Source organism: Heterocephalus glaber, unplaced genomic scaffold, assembly GCF_053883595.1.
Source record: "Heterocephalus glaber isolate CG9 unplaced genomic scaffold, H.glaber_assembly_v1.0 deba00000347, whole genome shotgun sequence".
Classification (NCBI taxonomy): Eukaryota; Metazoa; Chordata; class Mammalia; order Rodentia; family Bathyergidae; genus Heterocephalus; species Heterocephalus glaber.
In genome coordinates, this window is record NW_028258143.1 from 46,860,704 (window position 1) to 46,878,563 (window position 17,860).

The window sequence follows — 17,860 nt, forward strand, 5'->3', positions numbered from 1 at the left end:
GTTGGACACTTTAAATAAGGAAATAAAATAGATATGAAAATCAAATTTCCTCTACTTGTCCTTCACCCAGCCTCACCAGTGTGTCTTTTTTGGGTTTGCTGACATTGATCTGTCAAGTGCTTTTTCTAGACTAATTCTATAAAGTCTGTATTTTGATTTGTTCTTATTGGCCACTATAGTCTCATCTCAGGTTAGTATTTGGCAGATGATTAAATAGACACTTTCTCTAACTCCTTGAGCTAATAAGCTTTCTTCCTTGCTGAGGGCTCTTTATGTATATTGGTGCATGGCTTAAAGGCTTTCACAATTCTCTCTTAGCTTTACTTCCTATTTATGTGAAGCCTCAAGGTCAACCAGAAGTGAGATTGGGGCTTTTAAAAAATTCTTTCTTGAGCATGAGCATGGCCTTGAACATGTATTGGCCTTCTAGGCCTCAGCAATATGTCAGAGCTCAGCCCTCCCTTTATGGACAGCCTATTCCTGGATTTTCCTTCTCAACTTGTTTTGTTTTGCTTTGCTGCTTTTAACCAGCTCTTATTTCTTGTTTGCACCAATGAGTAATTGCCACTTCATTGATTTTTTTTTCCATCATTTTTTTTTTTCCCAGCACTGGGGATCCAGCTCAGGACCTTGTGCTTGCAAGGCAGACATGGCACCACTGAGCTAAATCCCTAGCTTTTTTCCATCAGTATTTTTAAGATAGGGAATTTTTCATAGGGTAGTTTTTCAGGTGGTATAGAAAACAAGCCCTGTGAAATGTGCTTTTCTAAGGAGCATGGAGATGGCCTAGTAGTGATTATTTTCTGGGATGGAGCTTTCAGTGCTATTCTAAACTGTTTCTTATAATAGTTGCTATCCTGCTGGTTTTCATAGTTCTGTTTCATTAAGTTGACAGCTTTTAAGTGTATTGTGAATTTGGGAGTGAAGAGATGGGATACAATAGATTTCAATGCCACAAATCTTGCTATTCTTATTGAGAATTAGCCATGTTTAAACGTAAATTTAAATTGGGTTATTATAAGCTATTAGCCTATTGTTAGAGTTGTGAAAAAGTTGATTCTTACAAATTATGGCGATGCTGTTTTTGCTTTTATGAAGGACTGGATTTTTGGAGGTCCTTGTTTGTCTTAGTGGAAGCCAACTCTTCTGTCAATATATTATTAACTTTTGCATCTATTTTCATGGCTTGCAATTTGTATAGTATGAGGTGGGATAAAGATGTCAATGAATTATTACTTTTAAAAAAATTATTACAGTAAAAGAAGCATTGCCATTAATAACCCCCAAGATACTCCTCACTTTTTTTGTTTGTTTTTTGGTACCGGGGATCAAACTTGGTTCTTTGCACTTGTGGGGCAGGCTACAGAACGAACCACTGAGCTAAATCCCCAGCCCTAGATACTCCTCACTTCTAACATATTAATTCCATCATTCTTGCCACTTTCTGAACCAGTTCTGGAAGTCCTCTTTTGTGAGTGTCTTTAGTTGGGCTGTGGTGGCTGCCTCAAAGTCTGGAATCAATTCGAAATATTTACCTTCACGATCATTTTGATTTGGGGGAAGAACCAGAAGTCACATGGTACTTGATCCAGAGAAAAAGGTTAATGAGGACATGCCAGAAGCTGCCAAATGCCTTCTTATCAATGAATTATAATCACAAAATATGATGAAAACGTAAATAAAACATTTATCACAGTAGAAAGTGCATTGCCATTAACTCCCTGCAAAATACTCAAGATATTGCCTTCTTGCTTTGATCATTTTTATCCCAAACTTTGGCAATGTGTTTTTTACTACAGCAAGTTCTTTTTTTTAGTTTAAATATTCACCATATGTTTTGATAACTCCTTGTAATGATATCAGGATAATGTCGACTTCATATTACCTACTAAGAAGTCTTAGTCTATTTTTTTACCTGTTGTATGGGATAGGTATCTTTTTACCATCAAAGGATTGATAGAATTCAGCAGTGTTGCACCTGGAGTTTGTGTGTGTGTATGTGTGTGTGTGTCTGTGTGTGTGTCTGTGTGTGTGTGTAGGGCACAAATTATAGCATCAAAATTTTTAGGAGACGTGTTTATTGAGGTTTTTTCACATCATGGGTACTTTGTGTATTTCAAGAAATTTGTTCATTCTGTGTCAATTATTATGCTTTTGCTGGCTTTTATGTAATATTTCTTATCTTTTCTATTGTTTGTTAGTTTTGTATAGATGCACCTACTTTTATGTCATACACTGTTAATTTATGCTTTTTTCTCTGTTCAATTAGGTAGAAGTTTACTATCTTCACTATGCTTAGCGCACCAAAGCCATTGGCTTCATTGACTTTTTAAACATCCTTGTAAATCTTCATGCTTTTTTATTAGAGTTTATTTCTAAATTCTCAGTTACATTACATTGCTCTGTATGTGGATCCTTATGATGGGATCCCATCATTCTTACCAATGTAACTTCATAGTACATTTTGAAACTGAGAAATGTAAATTCTCCAGTTATGTTGTTTTCTAAATTGTTTTGGTTAGTTTGTATAGCCAGATTAACTCCAAATTTGCACATGAAGTTTCATATCAGCTTGCCAATCTCAGCAAAAATAAAAAATAAGAAAAATCTTGCTGTGATTCTGAGAAGGTTTTATGGAATCTGTAGACAAATTTGGATATGAATTGTTATCTTCATATACACCATTACAAAGGGTATAGAATTTATTTTATTTAACTTTATTTGAACCCTTATTGTGTGACTTTAAATGAGGAGACTCACGCTCTCTGATTCTCACTACCATGTCATCTGCCATTCCCTTCTGGTGTGACACCCTGCCTTGGAGCCAGCCAGCTGTGAACTGAAATCTCTACAAACTGTGAGCTAGACTAACCCTTTCTTCTTTGAAATTGTGGGTGTTGATAGCTGTGTCAGAAAGACGAGAAAGTAACTACAAGAGGGACTATATCTGTTCCCTGGCTCCTTCCTTCGGAAGCATTTTTCTTTCTCTGCTTCATGGCTTTCTGAGTTGTACAGATTTTCTTCATAATACCCAAGAAATGTGAAAACCCTAAGTGTTGATCAAATTATGGATGAATAAATAATGTATGATACTATTCAAAGCACTAAAAATTAAATACTGACATTAACAATAGTATGAATGGAAACAAGTTCTGCATGACCGCACTCATGAAGAATCTAAAAATGTTTATGTGATAGAGGTTATAAGAGTAGTGGTTACCAGAAGCTGAAGAGAATAAAGGGAAGGAAAGAATGGAGGGTCTTTTATCAATAGGAAACTTAGATCTATTTTTCTCACTGTGCACTAAACTAAAATTGAAATGGATTAAAGATCTAAATATTAAAACCGAAACACTAAACCAGCTGGAAGAGGGTTTAGGTAGAACTCTAGAACTCTTGAAGACATTGGCATAGGAAAAGATTTCATGAACAAAACCTCAGTTGTACATGAAGTAGCACAAAGTATCAACAACTGGGATCTCATCTTAATAAAAAGCTTCTGCACACCAAGAGAAACTACCAACTCTATGAAGAAACAATCCATAGTGTGGGGAAAAATTTTTTACCAACTGTTTCTCAGACAAAGGTCTACTATATAGAATATATAAAGAACTTGAAAAAATTAGACCTAAATTTAAAGACCCAATCCAAAAATGGGAATCTGAAATGAACAGACATTTCTCAGAAAAAGAAGTAGAAATAGTAAATAAACATATGAAAAAATGTTCAACATCACTGGTCATTCAAGAGATGCAAATGAAAACAACACTGAGATTCCACTTCAGCCCAGAAAGAATGGCTGTTATCAAGAAAAAACCCCCCAAAACAAATGCTGATGGGGCTGTGTGGAAAAAGCAAACCTTCTCCATTTTTGGTGGGAGTGTAGACTGGTGCAACCATTGTGGAAATCAGTATGGAGATACCTCAAAGAACTAGGACTGGAAGTCCCATTTGACCCAGCTATTCCCCTGCTGGGTATCTTCCCCAAAGAATTAAAAGCATCGTACTACAGTGATATATGTGCACTCATGTTCATAGCGGCACAGTTTGTAATAGCTAAAAGTTGGAAACAGCCCAATTTCCCATCAACTGGAGACTGGATAAGGAAATGTGTGTGTTTTTTAAAATATAAAATGGAGTACTACTCAGCCATAAAGAATGAGAAATTAGAGACGTTTATAGCTAAATGGATGTACATTGAGGTGATACTCTTAAGTGAAATAAATAGGACACACGTGTAAATATTGAATAGTTTCTCTGGTGTGAGAAACTGAAAGTGTAAATAAGGAACAAAAGATATAATAGGTAATGTGAAATAGGAAGAAAAGGGGGGAAGGGGTAGAGGAAAGGGAAGAAGAAAATGGAATTAATATGAGAAAAGGAAAAAAATGGAAATAAAATCTTTGTAAATAGGGAGCAGAGGAGGGTTTGAAGAGAGGGCAGGGGAATAGGGAAAAAATAAGAACCAAGTTATATCATGTAAAGGTACAAATTTCCAATGATAAATATCATCATATTGTATATCTAAAATGTACCAATAAAATTAATTTTTAAAAAAAGAAGTAAAAAGGCATGTGCTGTTCAACAATAGGGTGCTTTAGATAATGATAATGTACTGTATATCTCAAAGAGCTAAGATGATTTTGAATGTTTTCACAGTAAAGTAATAATAAATATTCGTGGTAGTAGATATATTTAATTTAAACATTGCACAATGCATACATATATTAAAATACATTTTATTTCATAAATATGGACAATTTTCATGCATTTATGTCTCTGTAAAATTTTAATTTAAATTTTAAAAAATCAATAAATTTGAATTGTTACATGTTTAAAATAAGAAATTAAAAATGTTAATTTCTGTCTAGAATGTAAATATAAATTAAAAATATCTTGAGTAATAATAAAAAAATGAGTCACAAAACTTTATCAGTTAAAGTGTTTAAAATTTAATGAAAATCTTACATTTGGCAGTGATGAAGGAAGCTATGAAGATGTGCTCCTGAAAATAAAGGTAGACAGAAACAAAGGTGACAAAGAAAGACAGACATAGGAAGGCAAATTGAAAGAGAAACCCACCAGATCCAAGTGCAGGATAACAGAGGTTTAGAAAGGGAAGATGGACGACTCCTGGCCCACAGCAGCCCTTATACTCAGTGTCTCTTGGGAGAGGATCTAGTGCCCTGGAGAGGGACCCAGCATCTCAGAGATGACCAGATCTGAGAAGAGGCTCCGAAAATTTCCACCCTCCTTGTTGGGAAAGGGAGCCCAGTGAAGAAGATCTTCCTAGACCAGGGCACCAGAGAAAACGAAAGCCAGTGAGCAGTGCCTGAACAAGGACTGCTGGGCCCTAGGAAAAGTTGAAACAAACACATGATTCTAAATAGGGATCTCGGTTTTGAGTGCTGAGAAAGCCACAACTCAGGCAGTTGTATGGGCAGTAGTAACTGAGAAGGGTGAAATCCTGGGAGAAAAAAGTAAACAGGAGAGACCCCAAAATCAGCACTCATTCATTTTTCTCAAACACAGGGAGTGCCTTGCCTGTGGCATATCACTATTCACTGTTCACTGTGCTTCACCTGCATGGGAACCCCCAAGAATCACTGAGATGTGGGTAGGAGGGTGACCCTCTGTGGAGAGCGAAGAGCAAAACACTCAGGCAGAGAGCTGGAGAGCAGTGGCTTAGCTAAAGTGTGGCCCATGGGGCTTATCAGGAACCTTGTGGAGGGAGAAGACAGAAGTAGCTGCAAGGTTTGTCTGGCAGGAAGGGAGCAGAGGTCAGAGACTGAGAGGGAGGGCCCTTCGGAAATCAGCAGAAAGCTGGGTCTGAGCCAACCACTCTGCACCCTCCCCCCTTCCGTGTAACTGAAGGGATCAGAGAAAAGGACAAAGGCAAATGTCCCCAATGAACTACACTCACAGAGGTGAAGTCAAAAGTGAGCAGAGTGCAGCTTGCAGCAAGTAGCCGGTTTCCGTGGTTTACCTGGATCCCTAAAAGTTTTGACTTATAGGCAGGCAATTGGACAAATCATAGGAGGGCACCAGCTCAAACACTTGCAAGAGAGAACTGTGGACTGAGAGGGCTGGAAGAAGAAACACCTTTGGTCACTGATGTGCTGAAGAGGGCAGAGGTGCAAAGAGCCAGACCCAGAAATCGGTCCCAAAGCACCCTCCGTTACAGGCCAAAGCTTCTTCACTTTGATCATGTGGGGAGGAGCTCACTGGTTAAATTCCTACTGCAATATAAATAGGACAGTTAGGGCACATTAACTTTGTATTCTTGAATCTGCATGGGTTTGGGGAATAATTGTTTGGGGTTTTTTCTCTGTCTTATTTCTTCTCTATTTTTTTCTTATTTCTTTATCTTCCTTCTTTTCTTTCCTCCTTTCATCAAGCGTATATATGGCAAGTGCCTGTATATGTGAAAGCAAAGTAAGTATTAACTAGTGCCTAAATCTACATTGTACTTTTCATGGGCAAGCTAGGATGATGCTCACCGAAATTGTGCGTAGAAGATTAAGACACAAGTTAACTATCAGCACATTAACAGGTTCTGACTTTCTCACAGCTTCCTTCAAACTCCAATTACAATTCTCTCCCTCTCCCCCTGCCAATATTCTCTCAAACCTCCTGTCCACAAGCCCTTAAGTTCAGCTATAAAAATTAGTATCCACAGAGTTTGATGTCTTCTCTGTCATTTGTTATGCTTGTCCCCATATCTACTCCCTTCCCCTTTCTCTTCCTTTTTCTTCCCACCACCAACCCTGTTCCAGCTAACCTGACAGTAGTAATATATGACAGTCTTTATGGGTCATTGTACAAAGGCTGAAATGGTTAAAGAAAGATTTAGTGTACATGATTGACAAATGGTTGGATCTATTCATGTAGATAACCATAAAAAGATACCAGAAGTCCAAGATATAAAGAATATTTTTGAAAGTATAGGCAGCAGAAATCACCAGTGTGAGGAGAGAGTATCAGAACTAGAAGATGGGGTTGATGCAGGAGATCATGTACTCAAAGATTCCTTAAACTCAAGAGGTTATGGAAAAGGGATTCAGTAGCTACTAGATCACTCAAAGAGAGCTAACCTAAGGATAGTAAGAGTTTAAGAAAAATTGGATGACAATACAAAAGTATAAAAAAATCTATTTACAGAAGTCATGGCAGAAAACTTTTCAAGTATAGGGAAATGATTGAACATATAAGTGAGGAAGCATGTAGAACCCCAAATAGACACAGTCAAGAGTACTTTTCCATACCATATTGTAGGGGCAGGGGTCTGTGGACAAGAAAATAGAGTGAAGGCCTCATTATGTCTTCTGACTAATCCTGACCAGAAGGAATTAAAACTTTACTAGAGAAATTCCCATGGGAACAAGTTCAACGATGGGGGTAGGAAAAGGGAAAAAACAGATTAAAAAGACACAAGATAGGGCCGGGGATTTAGCTCAGTGGTTCCAGCACCTGCCTCGCAAGCACAAGGTCCCGAGTTCAATCCCAGGTACCGAAACAAACAAACAACAAAAAAAATAAAAGACACAAGATAGCACAGGTGGTATTAGGGACTTACGAGGGTCTGGGGGAGCATAGGCAGAGCACAGAGAGAACTAAGTGTGCAAGTGATTAGCTCCCCCCATCTCCAATAAAATCTCCATAAAAATAAATCTCCAATAAAATGCAGGAGAAGAAAAGGGGGACAGACAAAGGTTCACTAACTTTGGGGAAAGTTCTTATTCAGATGTACTCAATCCTATGCGCTAACATATATGTAGCATAGATACATACGTATGCACTCTGGAGTCATGATATTCATCATATAATTATAGACTACAACAGGTATTCACATGGGCCCTTACTAATGCTAAGCTAATCATCAATAAAGCAACTCCTTGCCAATCAGCTGGCAACCCTAGAGATAAGGCCCTTTTAGGGACAAGTAAACAGACAGAAAGAATTTGCACGTAGACCACTGGAAGAGATGATGTAGGCAGAGGTCCCTGAAAGCCAATGGAGTGGAAAGTTCTGGGCAGCGGGAAGGAACCTTGCCTCCCTATACAAATACCTAGGAACAAAGGGCCCATAGGTTCTTCATCTTTCCAGAGCCCCCTACCCTGATTGTTATCAGGGTATCTGTCTAGCTCCTCCTTTATCCTCCTTTGCATTAATGCCTCCTTTTAAAGATTGGCTCCTTTAATCCTTTACTCATGTTGAGTTTACAAATTCTGGTGAGTGGCTCACTCCAATGGAGCAGTGGTGCTCATCCTCAAGACAGGACAGTATCATAGAGAACATCCCAGATTGCCAATGCATACAAAGAATTTAAAAAGCTATTAGAGAAAAACAACATATAATTTATTATAATTAAGCTCACTAGAATTATAGCAGATTTTTGAACACAAAGCTTAAAGGCAAAGAGAGCTTAGAGCAGAAGTTTTTTAAGACCTAAAAGAAAAAAAAGTTTCAAACCAGATTAACATATACTGCAAAACTATCTTTCAAATTTGATGGAGAAATGAGAACTTTCTATGACTTTCCATGAACCTTAAGAAATTCATGACCATGGAGATTTGTCGTGGCTGACTGGGTGGTGGCAGCATGGGAGAGAAGCTCTAATACGTGCACTGGAGGAAAGCAGGTACATACTGAGGCAGGCAGGTACAGAAAGTCATATACAAGAAGACAAATAGAAGGAGACAGTCAGTGGAAGACAATCCCATATGAAAGGTATTTAGAAAGGGAAGCCAGAATTCTCCTGGTTCAAGGCACCCCATAAACCCCAGATATGGCACACATACCATCTCGGGAGGAGATTGTGTTTCCCAAACACAGCCAGCACTTAAGGGGTGACCAGGCCACTGGAGTAGGCTTCTGTTATGGTTTGGGTCTGGATGTCCCGGCCCTGCAATCCCTCATTCAGTCAGAGGTGACTGAATCTGGAATGTGGGATGCTGGGATCAAGGGCATGTGATTACTAAATCACTACACATGAAAGACTAGGTGAGGGTCCCTTGTTGTCTTTGCTACCTTGTGCACACCATTTTCTCCTCTGCGAGGCCTGTTTGTCCTCTGCGAGCTCCTGTTTGGAGCCAGCCAACTATGAACTGAAATCTCTTTGAACTGTGAGCTAAATCAACCCTTTCCCCTTTAACTTTGGGTGTCAGGTACTTTGTCTCAGCAATGAGAAAAAAGTAACTAAGACAGCTCCCAATCATCTACCCTACCAATGGGAAAAAGAACACAGTGAGTGAGACATGCACAAACCAGAGCATTATAGAAACTGAAAGCTGGAAAGTGATGTATGAGAGAGCAGCAGCAAGCTTTGGGGGAAAATAAAAACAAGCATCCAATGCTGATTGGAGATCCAGATTTGAGCACTGAAAGAGCTATGGCCCAGGGGCTGCAAGAGCAAGCAGCGAAGGATTGCATGTGGAGAGAGACAGAGGGTCATCTGGCAATGCATTAGGTAGAAAGCTTTCAGAGGGAAAATGCAAAAGTGGCTATCTGATTTGTATTGCAGACAAACAAGTGGGGATCAGGAGATTCCTGAGAGAAGCTGTTAGAGAACTAGTGCTAGGCTAATTACACTGCAACCTCCCCTTCCCAAATTAACTATGGTGGTCAGATCTTGGAATGGAGCACAGGGCTACAATTACCCACAAATGGCCAATAAATACAATTTTTGTGAGAAATATGCATATTAAAATAACACTGAGATTCCATCTTACTCCAGAAAGAATGGCTGTTATAAAGAGATCAAAAAATAACAAATGCTGGTGAGGTTGGGGCAAAAACATGATTGGTGGGAATGTAATCTAGTACAGCCATTATGGAAGTAGAAATTCCATTAAAGTCAGTTATTCTCCTTCTAGGTATCTTCCTGAGAGGGTAAAGATATCGTATCACAGTGATATTCTGGAAAGCCCGTATTTATAGAAGAATCATTCATAATAGCTATATATGCACAGCATATATGCACATCAACATATGAACTTACAAAAAATGTTATATGTATGCACAATTGGGTATGACTCAGCCATAAAGAGGAATAAATTTGAATCATTTTTCAAAAAATGGTTGCACCTTCAGACCATCATGCTATATGAAATAAATCAGACATCTATGTTTAAAAATAACGTGGTTTTTCTTACATAAAAAATCCAAACTATAGATAATTTAAAAAGCAGAATAAAAACTAGATAATAAGAAGCAGCCTGTATGCCCAACAACAGATGAATGAATAAATAAAATATGATTGGTAAATATATATATATATCATAATGCTAAGTGAAATACATTTTTAAAAAATTTAAATCTCACATGATATCTCTATGAGAGGCCCAAAGCATAAATAATTTAAAGAGCAAAATATAGCTATAGCGCCATGTTAAGAAACAGGTAGGCAGTCTCAGTAGAGATGGGAATGGGACCTGGGAAGGAGGGAGAGGAGAGGACAAGGGACTCGGGCATGTAAAAGTGATCAAGATGCCATATGTATAAATATTAAACCCCCAAGCTGAGTGCAATCACTTTATATTGCAAACATGTGTTAATAAAAAATAAAATAAGACCATTAAATGGATTAAATTTTATGAACTGTTTTTACAAGAGATCTTGATAGAAGAGGTAAGAGAGTTAAAAACTGTTCCAATTCTCTGCCTAGAAGAAAGGAGAGTTGGTAAAATAGAGAATGAATATGCCACAGAAATGTAATGCTGAGGGTTTAAACAGAGAATCCAGTACAAAACACTGGTGATCCATTGTGGAAAGGGAGTAATGTACTTCATCGCTGTGCAATAGCTAAGGGACCTTAAGGTAGTACAGAAAGTAGGTGGACAGGAAATTCAAAAGACTTGGAGGGGTTTAGCTTCAATGGTCCTTACAGTTTCAGTAAGTATAATTTCTTGGACTTTGAAAAAGGCACGTGTACCGACCATACTGAGAGTGAGTCCCCAACTCATGGAATATTCAGTTGCTCGGCTGTGTCATTGTGCTTCATTTTTGTAACTAGAAAGCCAGAGCTTGATGGATTTTGCCAAAATAAAGAAATATTGTCCTGGAATCTGCATAGTAATTTAGAAACTTGTATTTATTAATTTGGACTCTTAACAAATAACATCTTCATATTTTGTGATCCATTTTGAATTTGTAAATTCCCTTCATACTTCTCATTTATCTAATGTAAATTTAATCACTATTAAATACTATTTTCTGAGACTTCTTCAGCCCACTTAGTTTATTTTTATTAGACATTCATATAATTATATTCACCAAATTCAAAGGCACTTGATTTAATTTTAAAGAGCATTTTCAAATATAGTGTTTCATAATGAAAAAGTCTTTCCTTGATTTCAAAGTAAAAGTATGTAATTCTTTAATTTTAATTATAGTTTGATTAATATATAAATGTAATTCTGAAAGAAAAATAATACTACAGATTTGAGCATCCCTATTCCAAAATACCAAAATTCAAATGCTCCAAAACAAAACAGAAGTTGAGAATTGATGTGTTGTTCAAAAAGTTTTACATTTTTGAGCTTCCTAGATTTTGGGATTTTAGAGTAAGAATGTTCAACCAATAAAGTCTATGCAAATTTTTAAAAATCTTTTGAAAATTTGAAACATTTCTGGTCTCAAGAATTTTAGATAAGGATATTTGACCTGTTCTTCTAAAGCATTTTTACATAATACTTTTGTGTATTATTTTATTCCCCATACCTCAAGTAGAATGAAAATAAACAAATAAAAATATCAACTTGAATTTTAAGGCCCTCATCTTCTGTCTCTAAACTATAATTATTTGGCTATCATAAGCAAAGCTGAGTACTAATAGAAGAAAATTTCTGAGCTACTGATTAGTGGGATGTGGAGTCAAACTGAGATTGATCACTTAGCTGAGTATGCTGTGAGAAAGACAAGCATGTCATTGCAGAGATAGGAGATAGGAGGGTAGAATGAGTGATCAAAAGTTTCTATCACTTGCTGACTCTTTTGTTGGAAATATGCTCACTTCTTTGCATCTTACTTAAAAATATACATATATTAACTGTAAGAATTCTATTTACATCATATCATTGGTGCTAAGATTAAATTTGGAGTCCAGAGAAAGAATACACACTCTAAGGTCCCAGATACAACAGCACTTCTGGAGGCTGTGATGTTGAGATCTTGCTGGCCACATGGTACCAAATGCTCCTAGCAATAAGCCTATCCTGACCTCTAAGCTCAAGTGCCAAGTACTCCCATCTACATGGGCTCTGCTACATTCCAAGCTGTCTTCATTGTATAAATCAATGATCTTGACCAAGTTATTACACTTTGGGCCACACTCCCAAGGGACATCTGGGGAGAAGTAAGATGAACTTTTGGAACCCAAGTGAAAGACAAATCATATGGGAGACTTGGATCTGAAGAAATAAGGAAAACAAAGGTCTGGGATATAAGTTAGAGCAAGTTAAGGGAGAAGTCAAAAGGAAGAGATGGATTACCGCTTACCCTTTTTCTCCCTTAAAAATGCACACTAAGTAAAGCAATTTGGGAAAGAAGTTGGGGATCGAAATAAAGGAGCACTTCAGATTCTGATATCATCTCTGAGTATTTAAGACAAATGACAACCAGATACAACTTAGGCTAAGCTGAAGATTTTGATAAGCCCAGATGTGTCTGGCAAAGTGGTGAAGCTGGAAAGCCAGGCCTATTTGCAAGGGGCCACTGAGCTTCCAAAGAGAAGAGGTGTTTTCTATACTGGAATTCAGACACACAAGACCCAGGCTGAGAATAGGTTTTCTGTAGGCCCCAGAAAGTGAAGAAAGAACCTCGACTCTGGAAAGCAGGAACCATGGATAGGATAGCAATTTGAGATATTGTATCAAAGGGATATTAGACAAAGAGAAGAGGCACTTGTTAGTAGAGCATAGTATCAACTATTCATATCTGTCTCCTGGCCTACAATCCATTGAAGTAATGTTAGTTTTCAGGAAGTTTCTTAATCAGGAATATTTAATCAAAAAAGTAGATTCTCTTCCAAGTTGCCTGTCAGAATCTGGCCCTCATTCTAGTGTAAGAGCAGTACAAGAAATACTAAGCATGTGTATTTTTATTTAATTCTCACGACAAATTTGTGAGGTAATTGCTATCCTTATTTTAGAAAGGAGAAAATAGAAGCTCTAAAAGTTTACATTACTATTCAAGATAAAACTATAAGCACTGGACATAGTTTAAATCAGAATTTCTTCCTGAATTGTCTAATTGAGTCTACCTATCCTCAAAAAAATGGGATATATACAAGAGAGAGATTCTTACTACAGAGACTTAATCACTGAGTCTGATAAATATAGCGGTAGCACTGTTCTGCTTTTATGTTATTTTGATTGAGCATGAGAGTTGGATATCTGAGAGCAAAACCTAAGTAAGGCCAAATCTGGAAAATAAACAGGCCTGAAGACACTTAAATAAAGAAAATATGGGATTGGGCCTGCTATTTCCAGTAGATGGACAAGTGCTGTTCTAATCTGATACAGGCATTTCTCTGATTCTCCTTTTCCTTTTCCTCACTGATTTCAGTAGTTTAATTTCTGTTGAAAAAACGAAGCAATGTTTCACCTTCTAGTTTAAACAAAGGGAAGAATCAAGATGTTTCATTTAAAATAAACATTTCCTTACATTTTGATCCTTTAATTTGACTAAGATACTATTAACAATCAAAGTTAAATGTAAACAACATCTATGCTTCCCATTTGAGAATTAAGCTTAGATTTTCCTTTTCTGAATCAGGTGAACCTTAACACAAAGTCATTAAGAGACAACATTTGCTGTTTTTGTGTGCCAGATCTCTGTGGGTAGCTATTATCTATGAAGTGCACAATGATATTCTGCATTTTTCTTCCAAATCCTAAAAAATATTCTTTTTCAATTTTTATTTTTATTAATAAGTGTTTGCAGTCCATAATGTTTACATTCCTTGCGTGGAGTTGGCACATGTACATCACACATGTTAATCCATTTTTCATCCCCTTTCCCCACTTTGCCTCCCTCCCTGCATCTCTTGATCTCCTTCACATTTGAGAAAGATTTATCTTCCTGTTACCTGTCTTTTATTTTGCTCTTTATTTATAATTTGGTTTTCTCATTTAAGAGAAACCTTGCATATTTAAGCTTGTGTGTCTGATTTTTTTTCACTTAATATTATCATCCCACAGTGCATCCATTTTTCCTACAAATGGCTCAAGTTTATCTTACTTAAGGCACAGCAGTGATCCATTGTGTATAAATATGACATTTTCTTTATCTATTCATCTGTTGATGGATATATATATATATATATATATATATATATAGGCTGCTTCCAAGTTTTAACTGTTATGAATTGTGCTGCTATTAATATTGGTATGCTTGTATCACTATAATATGATAACTAATTCTTTTGGGAAGATACTTAGAAGAGAAATAGCAAAAAGTTATATTGTTAGGTTGAGATGCATGTAATATTGTCAATTTATTATAGAAAAGACATATCTAAAACATTTTCTGAACAAATTTTCTAAGTTTCCTCGGAGAACAATATCATAATCATTTAAAAATGTTTAAAGTATTGGCACTGTTTGAATTCTTTGCAAAATAACTCTTATTTTCTATTTTGATGTTATATGTCTTATTTTTCTCATGCATCTTCATAGATAGGGGAATGTCAGATTCAATAAACTATGTTATTACAAAGTTCTCTGAAAATTTTAATACACTTACAAAAGACAAATAGTTCTAGTTCTTTTTCTCCTTATTCATAAGCATCTATGAATCCAAAAAAGTAACTTCATTATAAAAATTTAAGCTCTAATTCTTGGTCTAACATATACTACTGATCAAAAGATCATATAGAAACTGAAAATACATAATATATATGCGCATGGTGTTTGACAAAATGTTATTTATTGCCTTTTAGGTCTAAAAATCAGATTGAGCAATTTTGACTGCCAGGGAGAAAAAAATATGGATATCCCAGTTACTATTCCTTTTTTCTTCCTCCTCACTCCTTCAAAACAGACTTAAAAAATTTGCATTTATTTTCAAGGCAAAACCTACTAATTTAAATAAAATTACTTTTAAAAATTGCTGTCAATTCCAGTTGTGAACTTACTGCTTTAGTCTTTTATTTAGTAACACCCTCAGCCCTTTTGTCAGGTAGTCTTCTTCCTTTGAAGTCTCCAACTGGGTCTTTAAATAGCAAATTGTCTAATCATATGATTATTATATTATTATTATTATCACATCAAAATAAAAGTATTTTCTCTTTTGAAGCATTAGGAAAGACTTATCCCTCTTGATTTTCTCCATAAATATTTTGGTCAGCATACAGCCATACACAAATCTGTTAAAGTCAACTCGTTAACCTATATGACCACTATGCACTAATAAAAAATGTGGAGGATGAAATCCCAGTTGATGATTCTTTCTGCTAGTTCCTGTGCTACTGAGGTTTTGTTCATAAAGTCTTTTCCTATGCCAATATCTTCAAGAGTTCTACCTAACTTATCTTCCAGCAAGTTTAGTGTTTCTGTCTTAATATTTAGATCTTTAATCCACTTAGATCTCAGTTTAGTGCATGGTAATAGATATGGGTCTAGTTTTAATCTCTGACAGGTTGAAATCCAGTTTTTCCAACACCATTTATTAAATAGGCTATCTTTCCTCCAGTGAGGGTGGTTGGCTCCTTTCTCAAAGATGAGGTGGCTGAGTATGTCTGAAGTTGTTTTTGCAGAGAAATCACCAACAGAGCTAACAGACAACCTACAATGTGGGAAAAAAAATTTAGCAGCTGTAACTCAGACAAAGGGCTACTATCTAGAATATATAAAGAACTGAAAAATATCAGACCCCCCCAAATTCAAAGACCCAGTTCAAAAATGGGCATCTGAGATGAACAGACATTTCTCAGACAAAGAAGTAAAAGCAGCAAATAAACATATGAAAAAATGGTCAACATCAGTGGTCATTCGAGAGATGCAGATGAAAACAACATTGAGATTCCACCTCACCCCAGAAAGAATGGCTGCTATCTTGAAATCAACCAATAACAAATGCTGGCGGGGGTGTGGAGAGAAAGGAACCCTTCTCCATTGTTGGTGGGAGTGCAGACTGGTGCAACCACTATGGAATTCAGTGTGGAGATACCTCAAAGAACTAGGAGTAGAGGTCCCATTTGACCCAGCTATCCCCCTGCTGGGTATTTTCCCAAAAGAATTAAAAGAATCATACCACAGTGATGTATGTGCATCCATGTTTATAGCAGAACAGTTTGTAATAGCTAAAGCTTGGAAATAGCCTAAGTGCCCATCAACTGGAAACTGGATAAAGAAGATGTGGTCTTTTTATAAAATGGAGTACTACTTAGCCATAAAGAACGAGAAACTAGAGTCATTTATAGCTAAATGGATGCATATTGAGGCCATACTCTTAAGTGAAATAAATAAGAGACACATGTAAATAACAAATAGTTTCTCTAGTGTGAGAAACTAAGAGTGCAAATAAGGACTAAAAGGATTAATAACTAATAATTGATACTTTGAAATAGGAAAAGGTCCAAAGGTATAGGAGTGGTGGGAGGGGAAGGGGAAAGGAAAGAATGGGAATGAAAAGTTATGAGAAAAGAAATAAAAAATGGAAACAAAGTATGTAAATAGGGAAGGGTAGGGGGGTGAAGGACGCACAGGTAATGGGGAAAAAATGAGAACCAAGATACATCATGTACAGGTACAAGCACCCAAAGATAAATGTAAACATATTGTATAGCTAAAATGTACCAATAAAAGAATTTAAGAAAAAAAATGTGGAGGAAAAGATGTTACTTTTTATAAATAAGTCAATTGTTGATGGACAGGGTATTGAGAATTTGGAAATTAGCTTTGCCTCAGGACACTACACACAGAAAAAGCTCTATGTAATAAATGATTTAACCTTATTCAAAGAGAGCTGATTCTTGCCTTTGGCATCAGAGAGGTACTCTCTAACCCCCTGGAAAGTTCCGTGTAATAGGATATCTTTGTTTTGGGACCTTTAGTCACCTAGAATATTAAGGTGCAGGCTAATTACAAAAGAAAGAACAACAGTGTGAAGTAGCCCGAGATATTTGGGTCACACAGTATCAGTAGACTTCCAGAGGGACAGGTGGTTGAGTCAGTCACATGGACAATTATCCCTATGTGATGGTTCCCTGATGAAAACCTGGACCACCAAAGTGTACAATGTGCTGTTCAATGGAATCGGTAGAAGCTTAACCTCTGGCACTTTTCCTTTGGCTATTTTTAATCTATATCCTATAGTAATCTCTGAGGATGGCAGTAATCTTGAGTGCTTCCTGCACATTATGGAACCTAATTAAGGGTGGTCTCAGGGACTCAAATTTGAAATTGTTGTCAGATGTGACAGCAAACTTGTGTTAAGGATTGGTTCTTATAAGTATATAGTTGGCTAAAACTTTTGCACATTTATTTCCTCAAGTAGGAAAGAATTGTGCTATCAGTTTTGGTATTGATAATTCTGCAATGGATTGAAGTATAAAAAGTAAAATTAGTCAAAATGGTAGCATTTTTTTGTGTTTTTTATATTTTTGCATGTGTTAGTGTCTATGTTCTAGCTGCATACTTCTTCACTATATACTGATGTCAGGAACACAAAGGAGTATGATAAATTTACACCTGAAGCAAAAATATTAATTAATATAGTGACTTGTACAGATGTTCATGTATAGTAGCACACATGTTTGGGAACTGTAATTGACTCGCTTACCACTAGAAATTGCCATGCTAGAATTTACATTACCAACAGCTAACATCACCATCCTTTGCTCTCATAACTGGGGCAG